The sequence below is a fragment of the Glossina fuscipes genome, unplaced genomic scaffold (genome assembly GCF_014805625.2).
Source record: "Glossina fuscipes isolate IAEA_lab_2018 unplaced genomic scaffold, Yale_Gfus_2 114, whole genome shotgun sequence".
Taxonomy (NCBI): domain Eukaryota; kingdom Metazoa; phylum Arthropoda; class Insecta; order Diptera; family Glossinidae; genus Glossina; species Glossina fuscipes.
In genome coordinates, this window is record NW_023998457.1 from 4,629,884 (window position 1) to 4,639,814 (window position 9,931).

Genomic DNA, 9,931 nt, shown 5'->3' on the forward strand with positions numbered 1-9,931 from the left:
GTCTCTTTTTTTAGGTTTACATTACATTAAATCAAGGATTTTTTATATATGAATCACCATAGGCCAAATCTTTCACAGGAGATAGATAGCTAATTAACAATAAAATCAAGTCAATGTCATCACTAAACCTTATCTTCTTTTTAATTAGGTCTGTCGATTACTTTTTTTATTTTTTGCTTATCCAAAATGAATGAGTTCATGGATGTATATGAATTTGAGTAAAAGAATCATTTATTTACCTCGCCTTAATAATTTCAAATCATTTCTTTCCAATCAATTTAAAAAAAAAAAAAAAAAATTTTATGCTTTTCCTAGAAAATGGGAAAGAGTTTACTGCTAAAGCACATCATTTTCATTTAATGGTTAAAATATAACTGAATTTTTTCGCTTGCAAAGTTAATAAAAATTTTACTCAACATCCTTTTGTATTACTTGTATGCTCACTGCCTTTATTTAACTGACTTTCTACCGGTATTCCTTTAATAAAGCTCTTATAGAGATGAGAGAGAATCTGAGGATATGGCTTTGAACTTTGATTCCGAAAATATTGTAGAAATTTATTTAATGCTTTACTTACTATCAAGTAATGAAGCTTTTACTCTCTCTTTCTCTCTCTCTCTCTAATTTCTCTTATATTTGTCCGAAAATATTCGGAATGTTTTCGGTTAAAATGAAAGGAAGGAAAATAATATAGAAAATTATACAGTATTGTAGAGATACTCAATACACAAGGACATGTAGTAAATCTTTGTGTTCCCTTTTTCTTTTTTATTTAAATTTTTATTTTTTATTCCGATTAATATTTTAGAGAAGAATATAACAAAACGAAAGAGAATATCATTGTACACTCGTATCCTTGAACTTCTTAACACTTTCAATTGGTTTGGCGACATCTAAGATCTTTTTATTTATCATACCCTATACCAATTGTAAAGTTTGTGCGAATGTATGTAACACCTAGAAGGATTTGAGATAGACCTGACCTATCTCTTTTTATACCAATCGATTCAGAATCATTTTCTAAATCGATCTAAGCCTATCTGTCCGCCTGCCCTCTGACGTAACTTGTGGTCAAGCTGCAAGTCATTACTTTTGAGATACTTCGGCGAAATACGCAACACAGACGAACTTTGTCCCAAGCACAAAAGCTACTAAACATGATTCGGATCCTCCCATTTTATCGACCACTCCCCGTACAACGCCCTCCACCGAAAAAATCATTATCTGGAGAAAAATTGCAATTTTCATAATTTAAAATTAGGCAAACGTGGCTAAGGGGAGAAAACTTTGGACCGGTTGAAGCAATTTTTTGAACCTCCTCTCATATTACCGTGCCTATGAATATTGAATCCAATACTAATCGATTCAAAATCATTTTCTGAATCATTTTCTGAATCATTTTCTCAATCGATCTAAACTTGTCTGTCCGTCCGTCCGCACGTACGTGCGTCTTTTTTTTCTGGTGTTCAGTTAATAATTTTCAAAGTATTTTGTTGAAATTTGGTACTGTGACGCGTTGAATGAATGAACGCTATTGAAAATGACTTAGAACGATCGCAATGTTTAAGAAATTTTTTTTTTTTTTTTTTTGGTGAAGTTAGGGGCACTGATGTGTTTTGGTTGAAGAATGAACATTTTTTAAAACGTTTCGGATCGGACTACTTTTTCGACCACTTCCCATAAAATCCCGCATTTTGAAAAGTCATTACATGAATAGCTATAGGGTGATGTAAGATATTTAGTGACAGGCCATGGCCCACAGTAGCGCTTTTACTTCGTCACACTTTGTTAGAAATAAATGGTGTCACGTATTTCCAAAACTAGTTTTTATAAAAACTTATAGACAATAACACACAAAAACACACTAACAACATGTACATCACTTACGATGATATTATCCTTGACATTTAAAGAAATTCTTTCCAAAAGAGATACTTGACGATGATAATGATTGTAATGAAATTTGCATAAGTAGCGACGCAAACCTAAGCGTAAATATACAAGGTATGTAAAGCGTAAGTGCACAATGTTTGTATAGTGAAAAAACAATAATATGGCTTAACCGATTTTCAAATATACTCCAAGATGTTGTTATGAAAGTCAAACGTGTAATAAAATAAATCTGCAAAAAAACTCTCTATTTTTGTACGAAACGAAACTTCTTTGCAACGATTGGGAAAATGATGAGAGCAAATAAAGATATGCGATGTTTTACCTAGCGGTGTTATAACAACAAGGCGGGCGATTGTTAGAAAGACTAAAAAAAAGCAAGTAGGAAAATTATATTCGGTTGCGATCGAAGCTTCTGTACCCTTCACCGTTATCCTATAAATGATTGAAAAAAAGGAAATATGTAAGTTTGCCTATTCCATAACATTGCGAGGGCGTGGCAGATCTTTTCCATTTTTGTGGAATAATTTTATGCAACTTAATATCATGTGTCTGTTATAGATTATGAGCAACGAGCAAGAGACACGGAAAGCGAAGGTATTCTTAATTTTGATTATATAGACGTGTGTGTGTGTTGTAGGCGTGCTTTTTTACCTGCTTGCGCCATTTTCAAATCCTTTTACGTGATTGAGCAAACGGACAGATAGACATACTTAGGTGTATACCGGATCTGTAATTGGCCACAAACTTATATTCTTTACGGGGTTTGAAGCTTGTCTCTGCGCGTGATAAAATTATTGCAAAAATAAAGTAAATGTTATAATACTGGCTAGACTTGGTCAAGTTTTCTCATTTTCTTACAGCTACTGCAGCATCATCCACGGGTCTATCCGCTCAGATTTTCGCAGATTTATCTGCTACAGTTTATGAGTAATGAGCATAAAAATACCTTTTTATTCCTTATGAGGAATAGAAATGTTTTCAGTTTACGCGGTACTTTGGGCGTGCCTTTCAACCAATTTGCCCTATTTTCAATACCAATTTGGGTGCAAGAAATTGGTCGATAGCTTCATTTTTTCGGGCAGGAGAATGTTTACAATAGACAGACAGACGTCCGACTTCTTAAACTTCTTTCTATGCTTTGCAAATAGAATAAATGTACCCTTTATTCTACGGTGATGGATATAAAAAGTGAAGCAAAATTGTAGTCTGTCATGCCGCAGCACTAAATACTTCAAACCACTTCATATAATATAGTTATGGATATAACGACTTTTCAAAATAAAAGCTTACATGCGATGGGATCGAAAAACTCTTCCAATTCGAATCATTTATAATAGACATTGGACTTGGGCGAAAACAAATCGACCGGCATATCAAATTTTATCAAAATATATCAAAAATTGAAATTTTAACTTAAAAATACATAGACAGACTTTAGAAGGGCAGACAAGTTTGAGTATGATAAAGAAGCGATTAGTGTAATAAAATGTGGATCGGGATCAAGTCTTTCCGGGTGTCGCATACATCCAGCATTGGAGTGAAAGGTTGCCTTAGAACTTAGATCGTATGTTCGCCTGTATTGAAAACTCTATCGACCTTGTGTTCCTACCCGCGTGCCTTCACCTAACCGACTACTCATGCGTGGACAAACTTAACATACTCTGTACCTTAACAAACATAGTACAAAAATATAATTTGAAACAGCGTCGTTCCGTTTAATGATTTGCAAAATGAAACATTTCGAATTTTTTTGCTTAATGTGCAAAGTATCAGCTTTAATATGATCATCTATCATATAACATGTTTTCGGGACAGAGCAAAGAGAACGATAAAAACAATTTTCGAAAGGAATTTTTAAATTTATCCAAAATTCTCGTCTCCCTCTTATCATGTCATGTTTCATGTGTGCTAAGCATATGCATTGTTTCGTGCATGTTTAAGATTGTTTATGCAAACAAGTCATGTATCCATCGGTCCATCTGTTGGCGTTAACAAGTGTTTAGTAACATGACTTTGAATGCTTTAAATTTCTATCAAAGAAAAAGCAAATTTATGGTTTATGATATTAAATTTTGTGGTTAGTAAATGCAGTTAATTGTACATAAAAAAGGGCTGCATGTTCATCCATTTACTTATATATATAGAACTTAGCTATAATTGCAGCTTTAATCCAGTTACAAGTAAGTCAAGTAAAGACTATCTTAAAACTACGAAAATTTATATATACATACAAACAAGTAAAACAAGTAAGAAAATTACTAATTCGGTCGTGAACGAATCTTTTGTACCCATCACTTTTAGCCTTAAAAAAGGTAAAAAAAGTAAAAGAATTAAACTTTCAAACTCTATTATACGAAGTAGGAGCGACTGGGTTTTTCTATTTTCAAAATAAAAATTTTTGCTGAATAGGCGTGTGGGCGTTGTAGGCATGTCTTTGGAAAAGTTTAGGTCACTTCAAATCTCTTTTGCATTCCTATATGTTTAGCAAAGACTACACAGTTGCGCAAGTGGACAGATGGACAGACGTACGGGCGAACATGCTTGGGTGCATTCTGGTTTTTCCGACTACCATTCGGTGGAGGTTTATAATAGTAAAGTTTCGCTACCCTATAACATTGAATATATGTGCCCGATTTTTTCCGAAGATTCAGGCTGCATTCAAATATATCTTAGTAAAATCTCTATATAGCTAAGGCTTCCTTCGTCACAAGTGTAATATATATTAAACTTGTGCTGCATTAAGTTCGTAAGCAGCACGCGGAAGGACACGTGGGTGGACACACATTTTATTATTCCAATGGTTTCAATATCTATTTCCGAATTACTTTCTTGAGATGAATTCATCCATTGGTTTGCTATACCAACCGTTTCGGCGTTATGGCGGTGAAAAGTTGCATTAGACGAAGTGTCAGTTCCCCTTGCCTTACGGCTAAAAGGTTTTAATTTGCTTTTGATTAGTTTGCTGTCTCTACCTTCAAATAGTTTCAATAAGATCGTCCTGACATTGTTTCCAAGGGCCTCTATCCAATGTTTATAATTTCCAAATTAACGTAAAATTTTTCCACAGCCACATTTGCATTATTTTCGAACGTACAACACAGAAATTATTATTAGAAAAATTGCAGATGCTTCCTCTCAATATGGAATAACACCGATAATGTTAAATTTTCACATTCACCTATATATTGAATGATTATCCTTCATCATTTAAGTACATTTCAGTTCATAATAAATAAGTTTTATGCCTAACATCTATTCTAGCATAGAGTATATTAAATTTGTGCGGCCAACGTGACTTAAGATAGTCCCTTCTTTCATTATATACACCTCGATTCGGAATCATTTTCTCAATTTAATCTTCTCTACCCATTTGTCTGTCTGTCTGGCTGCCTGATGTCTATGTATAAGTGCATTTTTCTCCTCAAGTAGCAGGCCGCAACTGTTGAGCTATTTGGACGAAATTTGTTACACTGAAGCGGGTTTACTTAAAGACAAACTTCATTGAAAATAGATTCGATCAGGTCTCTGTCGCGATCAATCTCCTTATAACACCTATGAATGTAAAGAAAATCATGTTATATGAAAAAAGTTCTCTATTCTTAATCTGTCTCGACATAAAGCAATGAAAAATATCGAATTGGATGGATTGGATGGGTACAATTTTGCCATAGCGATAGAAAGCTTCATTTTAAGATCGTTATATAAAAAAAAATTGCAATTTTGTGAATTTTACGACAAAGTATTAAGGCCAACTACGTTGATGTGAAAATTTTAGACCGGACGCGAAACCATTTTTTAAATTCCGCATGCAACCTCCTTTACGAAAAACTTTCTTTATATGGCCAAAAGGCTTATTATAACCTACACCACTTGCGGTACAGGGTATATTAAGTTAGCTCGTAGGCATACAACATCCAAAAGGACTTGAGATAAACCCACCTCTTATTTAGAAGCATTTTCTGAAAATATCTATGCTTGTCTGTCCATCTGTCCGTCTTGATTTTGTGTTAAATGTACATGTCGCATTTTTCGAGATATTTTGATGAAATTTGATCCACCAAGGATAACCGCTATTCCAAAATGTCATCCATCATGGATAACCACTATTCCAAAATCTGATCTTGAAAAACCGTTCATTGAGTAATTATGTTAAGCGACGTGGTGTAAGGTATTTAATGCTTATACACGTTTTTTATCACAAAATAAATACTGGAATTTATTGTCACCCGCTGAGTGACCGAATAGGCAAAGGATATCGATTAAGAATTCAATGGTCATGGTTTCAAATCTTAAGTGCAGTAGAGCGTTTAACAAAGCCGCCAGCCTTAAATGCTAATGTTTTAAGACTTTAGTTTCAGTACACAAACTGAACATGCCATTCTATACCACAAATAGAGTAGGGTGTAAAAAGATGAAAAATAATAACATCTTCGATGAGAAAACGAATTTTTTTTTTTTTGTGTTAAGTTATGAAAAATTCATCTTTTGCATCCTCTCTCATAAAAACATTCAAATGAAAACTAAGTTCTCATCTGGCAACAATATATAATTTTTGATAATTTGACGAAAATAATTGAAATTTTTTTCATTTAACGAAATGGTGGTGTAAGCTATTTAAACGTCAGCCTAGACCGACTTTAATGTGTTTATTTGTTTTATTAGAAAATTCTTCTTCACATTCTTATTGCGAGCAATTCTTTTGCAACGCGATACATGCATCTTTATATATAATTTTTTTTTTTTTGGAATACATGAAAAACTCATATTCATGCACATTATCATAAATAAAACATACCGTAAAGCACGTTTGGCAATTTCCGTTGTGTCGAAATATATATGAAATGTGTGAACATCAAAATGCTTTTAATACACAAAACATATGCACTTTCATCGCATAGCAAAACAAGAGGAATTGCAGAATAATATATACTTGAGAACTTTTACTCATACGTCTCCTCAAGAAAGTTGGATGTTGAAATGGATGAAGATAAGTTGCGCTACATTTTTTTTTTTTTTTTACTCCGTTTAAACATACGTAACGTATGTGCGTATAAGCAACAAGAAAAACTTTTATCTTAAAGAAAAGCAATTATTTTAACATATTGGTTCACCATCATCATCGTTGCAGAGTAGAATTATGCTAATCATATAATGTGTAGAAATGTGTGTCGAACATCAATTTGAGCAGGCAGGGTCTATTGATCATTAGAGAGAGAGAAAGAGAGAGAGAGAAAGAGAGAGAGAGAGAGAGAGAGAGAGAGAGAGAGAGAGAATATATTAATAATAAGTAGAAAAATTAGTATATACATTTATATCCATTACCAAAGGATGAGATGTATATTGATTTTGTCAAAACGTTTGCAACGCCCACAAGATACATCAACTTCTGAATCGATTTAAGCACGCCGTTAGCGAAAATAAAGATGCCACCTGGTAATTTTTAAAAAAATTTTAAAGTGTGCTAAGCTTTTCAAAAGACACGCCTATAACGCCTTCTACCCTAAGCGACAATAACTCTTATTTTGAAAATAAAAAAATCAGCCGCGCGCGCTATATATTGTAGAGCACGAAAAATTTCTCAAGACATTTTACTCTTTTTGTCGTTTTAGCATAACGGTGAAGGGGATAAAAAAGTCGGTCTTGACCGTATTTAATTTTCTTACTTGTTTATTAATTAAAAAAAGAGTATCCTTTTTTTGTGGAAAATCAAGCTTTTTAATAAGGTTTCTAAGAAACCTATATGACTTGCACAATTTTCTTCATACCAATCATCGAGAGAGAAAGGAAATACACATCTTGTGCAAACCTTTATAACGCACAGAAGCAAGCATCAAAAACGTCATAAAGTATTTAAATTCTTGGCCACTTTCAAATTCGGGATAGACCTAAGTGTGAACGTCCATCTGTCCGTCTGCGCATTTGTGATTCGGTTAAATATAATTTTCTTACTCGTTTCTTTTTCTTTTTTTTTTTTTTTTTGGTGTGAACCAATCACCGGGATGTCCCTTGTTCGGTTGAAATTTGTCTATAGGTACCACAAAGGAAAATTCGACCGTTCCTAAAACGTTCCTAACACTGATGTGATAGTCACGATTCTTTTCATCTATTCATCGCTACTATCGTTTTTTCAATCTGCGTTATATACTGTAATAAGAGTATTTAATAATAGATGATTAAACTAAATAAACTTTTCACACCGATATCTTAAAGAGTATCGTACTGGCCAACGTATTAAATAGCAATTAAAGCCTTGGGACAATAACAAGCAAAACCTCGGGCATGTTTATGTATGGAAAAGATTTTCAATAACATGCTAAGGATATGTGGAAAAACCTTGAAAATATTTGTTGCTCTTCTGTAATGTGCTCATAATAACAGAAATCCGAATAAATATTTTTAGAAAATCTGTTCTAAATATATATTAATATATGTAGAAGTTCCTTATTCGCGCTTCTTTCATTCGCGGTTTCCTTATTCGCGGGTTAAAAAATGCGACACAATTCCTCTATTCACGGCTATAAATTTCTTTATTCGCGGATTCTAATATGTACATACATAAGAATAGAAGGATTCTAATAGGTATCCAACCCAAATTCCGTATTCGCGGTTTCTATATTCGCAGCACGTATCCCCCGCGAATAAAGAACTTTTACTGTATATATATATATACATATATGTATATCAATAGTAACCAACTAAGTTGAAATTCCGGTGAAAAGTTCTTTAAAGTCTTCGTAGGTTTTTATTCACTGACCCACCTACAACAGGTATAACGTTATAGGCCACCAATTTTCGCTGGTGAGGATGAATCGTTTCAAGTTTTCCTTTTTCTATGAAGTTAAACAAAATTTTTTCTTTTTCCACAAACATAAATGTTTTCCTTCCAAATGAATTTTTGTATTTACAATTTGCTTATGTCGGAAAAAAGTGGGCAAAGATATGCAATACTGATAATGAAAGATTGAAAAAAATTTCTTCTTCTATCTATTGCACATTTCAATTATTCATTTTTGGTGTTCTTACGAATTCGCAAACGATTTCAAGTTTTTTTTCATAGGTATTTTAAGGTTTTATGTTTACACAAGCAATACAAAACAAAAACAGAAAATACACATAAACAAAAATATATAAAAGCATGCAAGTTCTTACATATTCCAGTCAATTGTATATTTTTGTGTAAACATTACATATATTTGCCCATAGTACGGATTTAAAAGATGTCAGATCACAAACTAAATTTCCATTAGTCGTATACTTTACGCTGCTTGCTGTACAAGAGTATATTAAATTTGTGCGCATGTGTGCAACTCCCCGAAGGACTTGAGATGGATCCATCTTATATTCAGAATGACTTTATGAATCGATCTAAGCTTGTTTGTCCGTCTGTCCACCTTGTTTTCTTTTATTGTGTTTAGCCTAAAGGTGGCAATTTTTGAGACTTTTTCAGGCAAGTTGATGACCTGGCGTGTTTTGGGGCCAGGGACAAATGCTATTGAAAATGATACGGATCCGAACACTTTTTCGATCCCTTCTCATATAACGCTTTATTTTAAAAGAACTACTTAAATTAGTAACTCCAGAATGGCACAGGGTATTTGATGTTCAGCCGTAGACCACAGTAGAGTTTTTGCTTTTTTCTTGTTAAATATGCATGAGCAAGTAATTTCTTTTCTCCTTTTTTAAAACTTTTCTCTACCGATATTTAAACGAAATGTTCGAAAATGAACAAATGAAAATATTATAGTCGGGCGAGGCCAACTGACTGTTAAATATTTTACGTCATTTGGACTTGTTCTTCATTTTCATGATAAAATATTAAAAACCATAGCTTGCGTTCTTACACAGACTCACACTCCGTGGAACCACTTGAAGTTTAGCAAAATTAATTTTCATGTCATAATTCTAATCATATTTCCTAAATATTAGATTTTGTTACTGGACTTCTCATGAGAACCTTCACATGAAGGGCGTTCCAAAAAATTGACATATTGGGCTCAAATTTATTTAACTCCTATGTCAAGTAAAAAAAAAAATATAA